Source organism: Ischnura elegans, chromosome 12 (genome assembly GCF_921293095.1).
Source record: "Ischnura elegans chromosome 12, ioIscEleg1.1, whole genome shotgun sequence".
Taxonomy (NCBI): Eukaryota; Metazoa; Arthropoda; class Insecta; order Odonata; family Coenagrionidae; genus Ischnura; species Ischnura elegans.
Window position 1 is genome coordinate 76,139,132 of NC_060257.1, and position 10,011 is coordinate 76,149,142.

The following is a 10,011-nucleotide window of genomic DNA, read 5'->3' on the forward strand; positions in this document are numbered from 1 at the left end:
AACATCGTTCGGGACGCCCTGTGGAAAATTCTAACCCCGAAATGATTGAAAAAATCCACCATGTGGTTTTTAGTGATAGACGAATCAAAGTGCTCAATATAGCTAAGGCATATCGTAGTGCACGATTGCTTTAATTTTGCACGAAAATTTGGGTGTGAAAATAATATCGGTAAGATCGCTGCCGCGTTTTCTCACAATTGAGAATAAACTTAATCGCGTGGTCAACTCAAAGGCTGTCTTGGCGCTAATCCTTCGTATTGCTGGGGTTTTTCCGCGTCGATATATAACTTTTGATGAAATATGAATACATCATTATTCTACAAATACAAAATAACAGGTAAAACAATGGAAATTTGAAGATGAACGGGCTCCAAAGCAGGCGAAGATGGGGTAATGGGCCGGTCAGGTCATGGCAACGATATTTTGGAATGTATGCGAAATAATCAACATTGATTATATGAAAAAGGTAAAAACGATAACAGAAGAGTACTCTAAGCATCTAATTTTTAGACCGGTTGATGATAGAAATCAAGAAAAGAGTCCTTATTTGAAACAGACAAAGTTCTTCCCTCAACAAGTGTTCAGTTGCAATAGCCAAAATTACGGAATAAAAGTTTTAATTACTACAACATTCACCGTATTCACCATAAGTGGCCTACAGTTACTTTTTCTTATTTCAAAACTTGAAAAAATCGCTTGACGGACAAATATTTACGTCTAAGAAGGAGGTCATCACTCACTAATAGGTTAGCACGCCTGACCGACAATCGCGAGACCTGTGTTCGAATTCCGAATAGATAGAGAGTACTGAGAAGGGTAGATTGGAGTCTGTGGCTGATTGAAATATTTAACCTGAGATATGTGATAGCTTCGTGTGCAGTCTCCCGACTCCACATCCTTCCATTCTACAGTCGCCGGGCTTCTGAAGACGGTGACTTGCGAGATTTTCGTTCGGACCATTTCGGCAGGAATTTCGTTGATTTTTTGTTGACCGAGGAACTCAAGGGATATAATTTGTATACGACCATTTACTTTATATGGTGCCACGAACTTTAAACTGAAATCTCCTCCGATTTGTCGCTATGATCTTATTTGCACGTAGACCGACACACTAACAAGTGTGTAACAGCTCGGTGTAAGTGAGGAACAGCTCAGAAAGGTGCGTCACCGAACACTCCGAAATCATTGCATCATCTAAGACTTGGGTATCAAACATTTCTTAATGAATTTTGCGTACATTCAAATATCTCTCCACATCAACATGTGCCTTTTTCACTGTAAAAGGGCTCTCATCCACGTAGGGGCGGTCCGGCCAGGTCGGTCCTGACTTTAGGGGGCCCTCCACAACGCTCGCGTCTATCCCGAAGCATATATGAAAGGTGTAATAAAGAAAGACACTATTAGGCCAAAGTTTTTTTGCAATTATAAAATTCTACGTTTTCATTAGTTGATTTATTTACAATATACTTTGTGTAAATAGATAACATAAAAAATAAATAAAATAAAGGTGTCAAAAGATAACTTGATGCTTTCTGATATGGCTATTCGAAAAGGTAATTTTTAAGGATTTTAATTGCATTTTTAGGGAGAAAATTCACTCAATAGATTATGGAACCATAATACATTATTAAATTTTATAATATGTGGAATTCTCACTTTTCGTAGTATTTTTTATAATAAAAACGCTATTTTTCATTAACTTTTATCCAGTTTTTAAGAGCCAGAATAGCGCCAAAATCCATTCCCGGGCATTCAATTACCTAAAATATTTTTCGGGGGAGAACCCCCGACTCCATCCGTAAGGAGATGTCCTCCGTGAACCCCAACCGAGGGCTCCAAATCACACCAGACCGCCCCTGCCTCCACCCTGACCTTTAACACGTTATGACAACACGACCTGTAATCCAGCCGACTCGAATACGAGGTGTATTCAAGTTCTTAGGCCTCCAATTTTTTTCTCCAGACTGGAAACAAATAGAAGCTTGTTTATTGTTTTAAAATTAGCGCAAATTCTCTGTCAATACGGGACAGAAATGACTGAACTGAATGACGGATAAAACTCTTTCGGTGGCGTCTAGAATTTGGGCTGTTTCAAGTACTTGAAATGACGACATTTTCCTTAAACAAACAGCGTGCAATCATTCGTATTCTGAATTTTTATGGTGTGACAACATTTGAAATTTATCGACACAGGGGCGGTCTGGGGTGATTGGGGCCCTCGGCTGGATCTCATGACGAGGTCCCCTTACGTATGGGGACTTTACGAAATAGCATGCACGGAAATGGGCTGTGAAGCCATTCTGAAACTTAAAAGCCAAATTAAAGTTAGTAAAAAAATAACAATATCTTAAGAAAAAATATAATGAAAAGTGAGCATTTCACAGTTTATAAATTTTAATAATGCATTATGGTTCTATCATGTATAGAGATGCGTGAAAATCGCATTTGCGATAAATGCGATACAGATGCGATGTGCGCAAATAAATGCGACATAGATGCGATGACTGGACTTTTATGATATTTTTAAGCAAATTTTGCCTTTTCGACGGCAAAATTCGTACATTTTGTGCCGTGCGCAGTTTAAATGCTCCGCCGACACTCACCGCTAAAAGCATGTGAGCGACTGGCCAGCTGCTAGTTGGCTGGGACTCTACGTGGCCGCGAACTACAAGCTACACCTCCGCCACTATATGTCTTTTTTCTTAATTAATTATTGTTCTACAATATAATTATTTAAAATATTCTGTATTTTGTCATATATCTGTGTTTCACTGCATTTTATCGTCATTTACCTCATTATGAAAATAAAAAATAGACCCTGCAAAATGCTGTTGTTGAAAGTGCGATTTTCACGTATCTCTAATCATGTATTATTTATTTAGTGTATATTTTTCCTTGAAACTTCGCTGGAATCTAAACAAAAAACTCTTAAATAACCTTTTCGAATAACTCTTTTAAAAAAGCATCAAGTTCCCGTTTATCTCCTAAAACCTTTTTTTTTATTTTTTATGTAATCTAATTACACAGAGTATGGAGTAAGTAAAGCAACCAGTTAAAACGTGGAATTTTTAAAGGAAAAAAACTTAGGTTAAATTACTCTTCAGTCTTTTCATTACACTTTCAATATATGCTTCACGACGTACGTGAGCGTTTTGGGGGGCCCCCTTACAGTGGCGCCGACTCCATGGGGCCTGAGGGGGCCTGAGTCCCCTCAAAAATTCGTTATGGGTGTGAGGAAACAATGTGTCATGCTTGTCGATTTTCCCCGGAGAGTCCAAATATCGAGATTCGAGTTATCAGGGTTTTAATGCTGATCATATAGCTCTTCTAAAATGATTAAAAAACTTAAAACTCACTGCTTATAAAATTTCCCGGGGCAAGATCCCCGGTTTGGGCCCCCCCAATATTTTTCTCAAACTTTGATTCAAGTACTCTTGAGTCTTTTTATTGTCTTTTAATACATGCTACACGACGTTCGTGACCCGTGATTGCCGACCAGCCGACCTGGCCAGACCGCCCCTACATCGACAGTAGGGTGGTTTCCTATTATTTTTTTATTGCTTAAATCGAAAGAATATTACTCCTGGAGTGCGCATTTCACGCTCTTAGATTTTCGAATGACGATATCTATTTTTCGCGATTAAACGAAAAGTGAAAATTTTCAAGCGCGCGAAAACGCGACGGCTAAGTAGGAATGATGGGAAAAGACCGTGTGACGTATTTCTGGTTCCAGCTGTCGCCGTCTGAGGTGACCTTGGGTGCGAGGCTTGAGCGCTGATACGACACAGGCTGCTAGCAGGTAGTTGAGTACCCTGCTAGCAGGTAGCGCTTGGCTTAAATAAATATTATTATTCCCCTATCAAACGAAGGAAACTTTCCGAACTTAGGTATTTGTAATGTGTGATTATTATGAGACGTTTCTCTGAGCTCTGTGCCTCGGGCATGCATTGGTTATCTCAGACCATGTAAAACTCCTATCTACTCGTATAGAAAATAGGTCCCTGTGACGTCACGTGAAGTGGAATCGCATGGGCGCCAATCTGGCCTTTTTCAAATGAGGTTAAAATTGACCGTTGCCATTCGTCTAAACTGGGATTCCTAAAACCAAATAATTTGTATATTATGAATACACTAATGGTGGGTAAGGAATCGCAATCAATGTATTTCGTTTTCTTTGATGAAGGAAACTATCCTGTTGAAGGAGACATGTGGTGATGGAGTTATGGACGTGTCGAAAGCGCGTCCATGGGTGCGACAGTTTAATGAAGGCAGAACATCGAGTGGCAACAAACCAAAACTCTCTAGGCGATTATACAGAGGTAAAACAGACTCCTAAAGAAACATCCGCCGCAACCATGGTATCATGGCATCAACATTGTGAAAAATGTGTGCGTCAGCAGGGAGATCACGTCGAGATGTAACGCCAGTATCATAGTTTTATGGTAAGTAGCCAATCAGAAAAAAAGTCGGAGGCTTTATAAGTTAAATGCACCTCGTACTCCCGACCTCCCCATCTGCCGCTGCAGTAACTCACCTTCCCTTTCTTCTGAATATACAAATGGGTCTGGATTAAAGGAAATATGGGCTCCTTTGAAATGTATTCCGAATTTCACTCTGCTGCAACCATTCCCGCCCACCAACCGCGCTGAGAGGTAAATGCTATCCAAGAAAGCTCCACGAATTGCAGTGCGTGTTGGACGTGGGTGCCGAGAAGTCACTCTGAGATTGGTGGTCCAGCTGGTGAGGACATTAAAGCAACGGGAGATCAATGTTGCGTTTCGAAAAGGTCTTAAATGATCTTGGATGTGTTTTGGACCTTTTTTACCTGAAAGCCTACGCTCGCGGCCAAAAAGATAAAGAAAAGAACTAAGGAAATCGGTAATATTTTATGATTTGAAATAAAATGATGGCCCAAGCATACAAAAAGTAGACATTGAAAAATTATGCAGGGGACAGTGACGCGATAAACACGTTTGATTGAGATTTGGAAGGAAAAATATTTTTCCATCGGTAGCAAAATTATTGTCCGGGTTAACGAAGGGAAAGGGTTAACGAAGGAAATTACTTGTAAAGCGCTTACATTTATGCAACGTGCAGAGTAACAAGAGACGCGTATTCTCCGTTGCTAGGATGAGAAGCAGAGATGCATCGTTTTGCTGTGGGTTGCATAATTTTATGTGTTTTCCTAGTACTTTCCTTCGCTAGTAACTCGAAAAGTATTGGGCGTTGGCAGCTAAAACGAAAACTACATCTCAATAGTATCTATTTCCTATCTTCTAGCAAAATTTTTACGAGATCTGATGGTGACACCTGAGAGACTTCTCTTGTTAGCAGTTGAGCCAGGATCGAATCTCAGGAGGTGAGATAATAATTCGATACCTCCACAGCACAAACGCACAACAATCGCCCACCGAATCAAATCCGCTCATCTGCTAAATAATGGCTTTCTTATGTAAAAATTCCAAGTTATTGGAACGAAAAATACGGGAATACCAAGCGCTAAAAGTTGGGCAGCTTCATTTTACGCGCAAAAAACTAGTACTTTTTTGAGAAAAAATTAAGTTCAGGAAATAATATGGGGCGGAATTTTTTTTTAAGTAAATGATTCAACGTAGAAATAAATTCAGTATCGTTTGCTTTTTGTTGCATTGAAATCGATTACTTCGTTTAGACAATAGAGCCCCTCAAACTCGGGTGTCTTTACACAGGCAGTAGTAGCCCAACAATACGAATGCACTCAGCTGGCAGTAGTTGAAGCATAAACGAACACCTCCGAAGCTTGGAGAATTGAAGGTGAGCGGTTATGCTCTTGCTACTGCCAGCTGAGTGGATTCGTATTGGTTGCCTACTAAATGAGCGGATTTGATTCGATTGTTGAACGGGTGTGCAGTGGAGGTATCGAATTGTTACCTCATAATAAACATTACCTTTATTTTCTCCGGCCGACTGGTTATCATTCTTGAAAGTGAACGGAAAGATCTGGCTTCAAATCCCAGTCTAACCAATTTTTTTTTTTAACATTCATCTGTATCTACATAATATCTAACGATTTGATCGTTAGATTAATCTTCCTCACAGGATAATCCTCCAAAATCGTTAGAATAGCAATGGCTGCTGCGTGGTTTCGCTAGTGGTAGGACCCGCCCGCCTTTGTGACAGTGCGGGATTCCTCGTCCCATCCCTTCCTTCCCTATCCCGTCCCAGGAGGCGTCGTCGGGATCCTATCGCCGCGGCGCCTCCTTCCTTTCTCCTTCCTGTCCTTCCCCTTCTGGGGTGCTGAGGTAAAAAGCTCGCGCTTAAAGGCCCTGCCCCAGGAGTGTATCCTTACGAGCCCGCCCTAGGAGTCTCGTTCCATTTGCACCTACATAATACCCTGCAAACCACCTCTAGGGTGTAAGGGGTGGTCAATCACCAGCATGGATGAGGACCCTCACATGCACACCTCTCAGTCATAAAAATCCTATGCGTGATTATAACATATAGGTACAAGCACATTCATTCAAATGCAAAACTTGCCAATGGTGAGTAATTCATATTGCAAATATATGCAATGTTAGAACAATGGAATAATAAAAATATTAAATGAGTCATTCTGGTGATCGATACCATTAACTTTATTCATGGAGAAACTGTTGCTATTCTTAACAATATGAGGAAATAGTGACATTTTAAATCTCTTTGTTTTGCAGTTTATTTATTTTATTTTCTTCTCGTGATCACATTATATAACCATGAGTTCCTTTCCAATAGGGTAGTTTCTTTCATCAAAGAAAACGAAAGGCATTGATTGTGATTCGTTGCCCACCATTAATGTATTCATAATATACAAATTATTTGGTTTTACAAATCCCAGTTTAGACGAATGGCAATTGTCAATTTTAACTGCATTTGAAAAAGGCCAGATTGGCGCCCATGCGATGCCACTCCACGTGACGTCAAAGGGACCTAGTTTCTATACGAGTAGATAGGTGTCTTACATCGTCTGAGATTACCAATGCATGTATGAGGTACAGACTTCAGGGAAACATCTCTTAATAATCACCTATTAATACTGCCTAAAGTCGGAAAGTTTCCTTCGTTGATAAGGTATTAATAATCCTTATTTAAGCCAAGCGCTACCTACTGGCAGGGTACTCCGCTACCTAATAGCAGCCAGCATCGCAGCGGCGCACAATATCCTCGCCCCAAGGTCGCCTCACACGACGGCAGCTGGAACCAGAATGACGTCACACGGGCTTTTCCCAGCATTCATACTTAGCCGTCGCGTTTTCGCGCGCTTGACAATTTCACTTTTCATTTAATCGCGAAAAATAGATATCGTCGTTTAAAAACCTAAAAACGTGAAATGCGTACTCCAGGAGTAATAATCTTTCGATTTAGGCAATAAAAAATATTAGGAAACCACCCTATTGCAGGAGAAACAAGTTATTCATCAAAAGAACATATTTAGATCATCATAAATGGCGAAGGTATGTGCACGTGGAAGAATCCAAGGGATTCTCGGAGATATCATATGGACCAGCGGCGCGGCTAGGAATTAAGGCTGGGGAGGGGGGGGTTTACATGCAACTAATACCGGGGTGTGAGGGGGTATGGAATACCCACCAGGATAAGCGGTCGGTGCGAGATAAATAAATTGCGGAATTCTAAAATAAATGGTTTAAAATGGTGAGTTTTACGGCTTTCTGAGGGATATTTTATTAATCCTTATACTATTCTATCAATAATATCAATCCAATTAAGTAAAATGGATTAAAATTTAAAATTTTTCTGAGTTCTGGGGGAGGTTTATCCCCCAATACCTGTCCTCGCTGCGCCACTGATTTGGATTACACCAAGGTGAGTCAGGTTTAGGAATGGTGTGAAAAACTCGCGCAGCTTCCCTGCCACGGATGTTGATTTAGATAACAACCCAAGGGCGTACCCGGGATCAAACTAGAGGGGGGCAAGCTGTGGTCGTTCTAGTTGTAACACAAAAAATGTTAGGAAACCAAAATTTCAAGAAAATTATGACCGAACTTTAGATAAAGTGGTACTTAGGATCAGTGGCGCAGCGACGGGGGGGTTTTGGGGGATAAAACTCCCCCCCAGAGCTCACAGAAATTTTTAAGTTAAATCTACTTTACTAAATGGGATTTATATTTCTTATAGAATATTAAGAGGATTAATAAAATATCCCTCAGAAGGCCGTAAAAATCACTATTTTGAACCATTTATCTTAATTTTTTTCCGGCGGAAAGCCTCCACACCTCCAGATTACCCTGGCGGGTATGCAATACCCCCAAGCACCCCAGGATTAGTTACGCCTGTAAACCCCCCTAGGTGCGCCCCTGCTGAGGATACCTATTAAACAGATGTATTGAAGCGAGGTAACGAGGATTTGGCCGAAGTTCAGTTTGGTTTTAGAAAAGGGAAGTCAATTCGTGATGCAATAGCGATAATGAGGTCCCTGGTTGAGATGAACATTGAATATGAGCACGACGTGTATGCTTACTTCGTGGATTTTGTTTTAGCATTTGATAGAGTGAACTAGGTAAATTTATTGGATATTCTAAAGAAAATAGGTGTACATTTGAGGGATAGGCGACTCATTCGTAATCTGTAACTGGCTCAGGTGAGGGTGGCGGAAGGAGAATATGGGTGAGCAAGTATTAGCAGAGGGGTGAGGCAAGGATGTCCACTATCACCATTGCTTTTTAACGTGTACCCCGACGAGATGGCGAGAGAAGCATCGGATGATTTGGAAGGAAGAGTGTGTGGAGTAAAAGTGGGAGGAATGATGTTAAAATCAGTGAGGATCGCGGATGATCAGATAATTTGCAGATGACGTTAATTTTTCAATCTACAGTCAACCGTGTTTTGTTTATTTGCGATTTCTTATCTAGGGCCCCCTTGGGCCGGGGCCCCCGCGCCGTGGGATCTGCAGGGCCCTTATAGCCACCACTTATAATACAATATATCGGAAAAGTTGGTGTCTATTAACCATCAATCATTGAAAAAAATCCTTGAAAAGTCCTGAAAATAAACAAGTCGTGCCAATATTTCTTAATCCCTTTAAATAATTATCCCGCTTAATAAAAGGAGAATGAAAACCTCGGAGAATCTACATTTATAAGTAATCGCGACGGGGCTGGTTCAAGAGGGGGGGTCAAGGGCAGGGGCGCAGCTATGAATTAAGGACAGGGGGGATTTTAGGTGCTACTAATACTGTGGGATTGTGGGGTTTGGAGTACCCGACAGGGTAGGCGGGAGGTGCGGGGGCCTTTCCCCAGAAATTTTTTGAGATTAATGGTTCAAAGTGGTGAGTTTTACAGCTTTCTGAGGGATATTTTATTAATCCTTACACTATTCTATTAGTCCATATTAATCAGAAATGAACAGTAATATAAATCCAATTACCTAAAATGGATTGAACTTAAAAATTTCTCTGAGCTCTGGGCGGGGGTTTTATCGCCCAAAACCCACCCTGCGTAACTGCTCAATGGGCCTGGGCCCTGGGCTACTCACCAAGCATGAGCCTCCAGCCAATACAGAGGTAAACCTCAAAATATCGGAAAAACATCACGTATAAGGGGACTCGAGGTGAAGCTGGATTGTTTTTTGGTCAACATGCAGTCGTCAACATTGACGTTAATAAATTGAAAGAGGATTGGGTTGATGTGATGGCTAGAGTGCTGGCTTCCCACCCCGTAGGCTCGGGTTCAAATCCCGGCGGTGGTAGAGAATTTTCAGAGACTGCCCGATCCCTACTTGAATGTTGTGTGGAGAACGTTTCAAGCGTATCACTTCGTCCAGCGGATGGGACGCTAAACCGCGGTACCCGTGTCGCCTTTCGTAGGCTTATGCCAACGCCGTGTTTCTCTCCACCCTTCCCCCCATACCTTTCCCCCATGGCGCAAATGACCTCAGCTGCCGGTCGCCTACTCCAAATACGATACCCATACAGCAGCCAAAAAAAGAAATGAAAATTGTATTCCTTGCATTTCCTTCTACTACGTAACAATTTGCAAC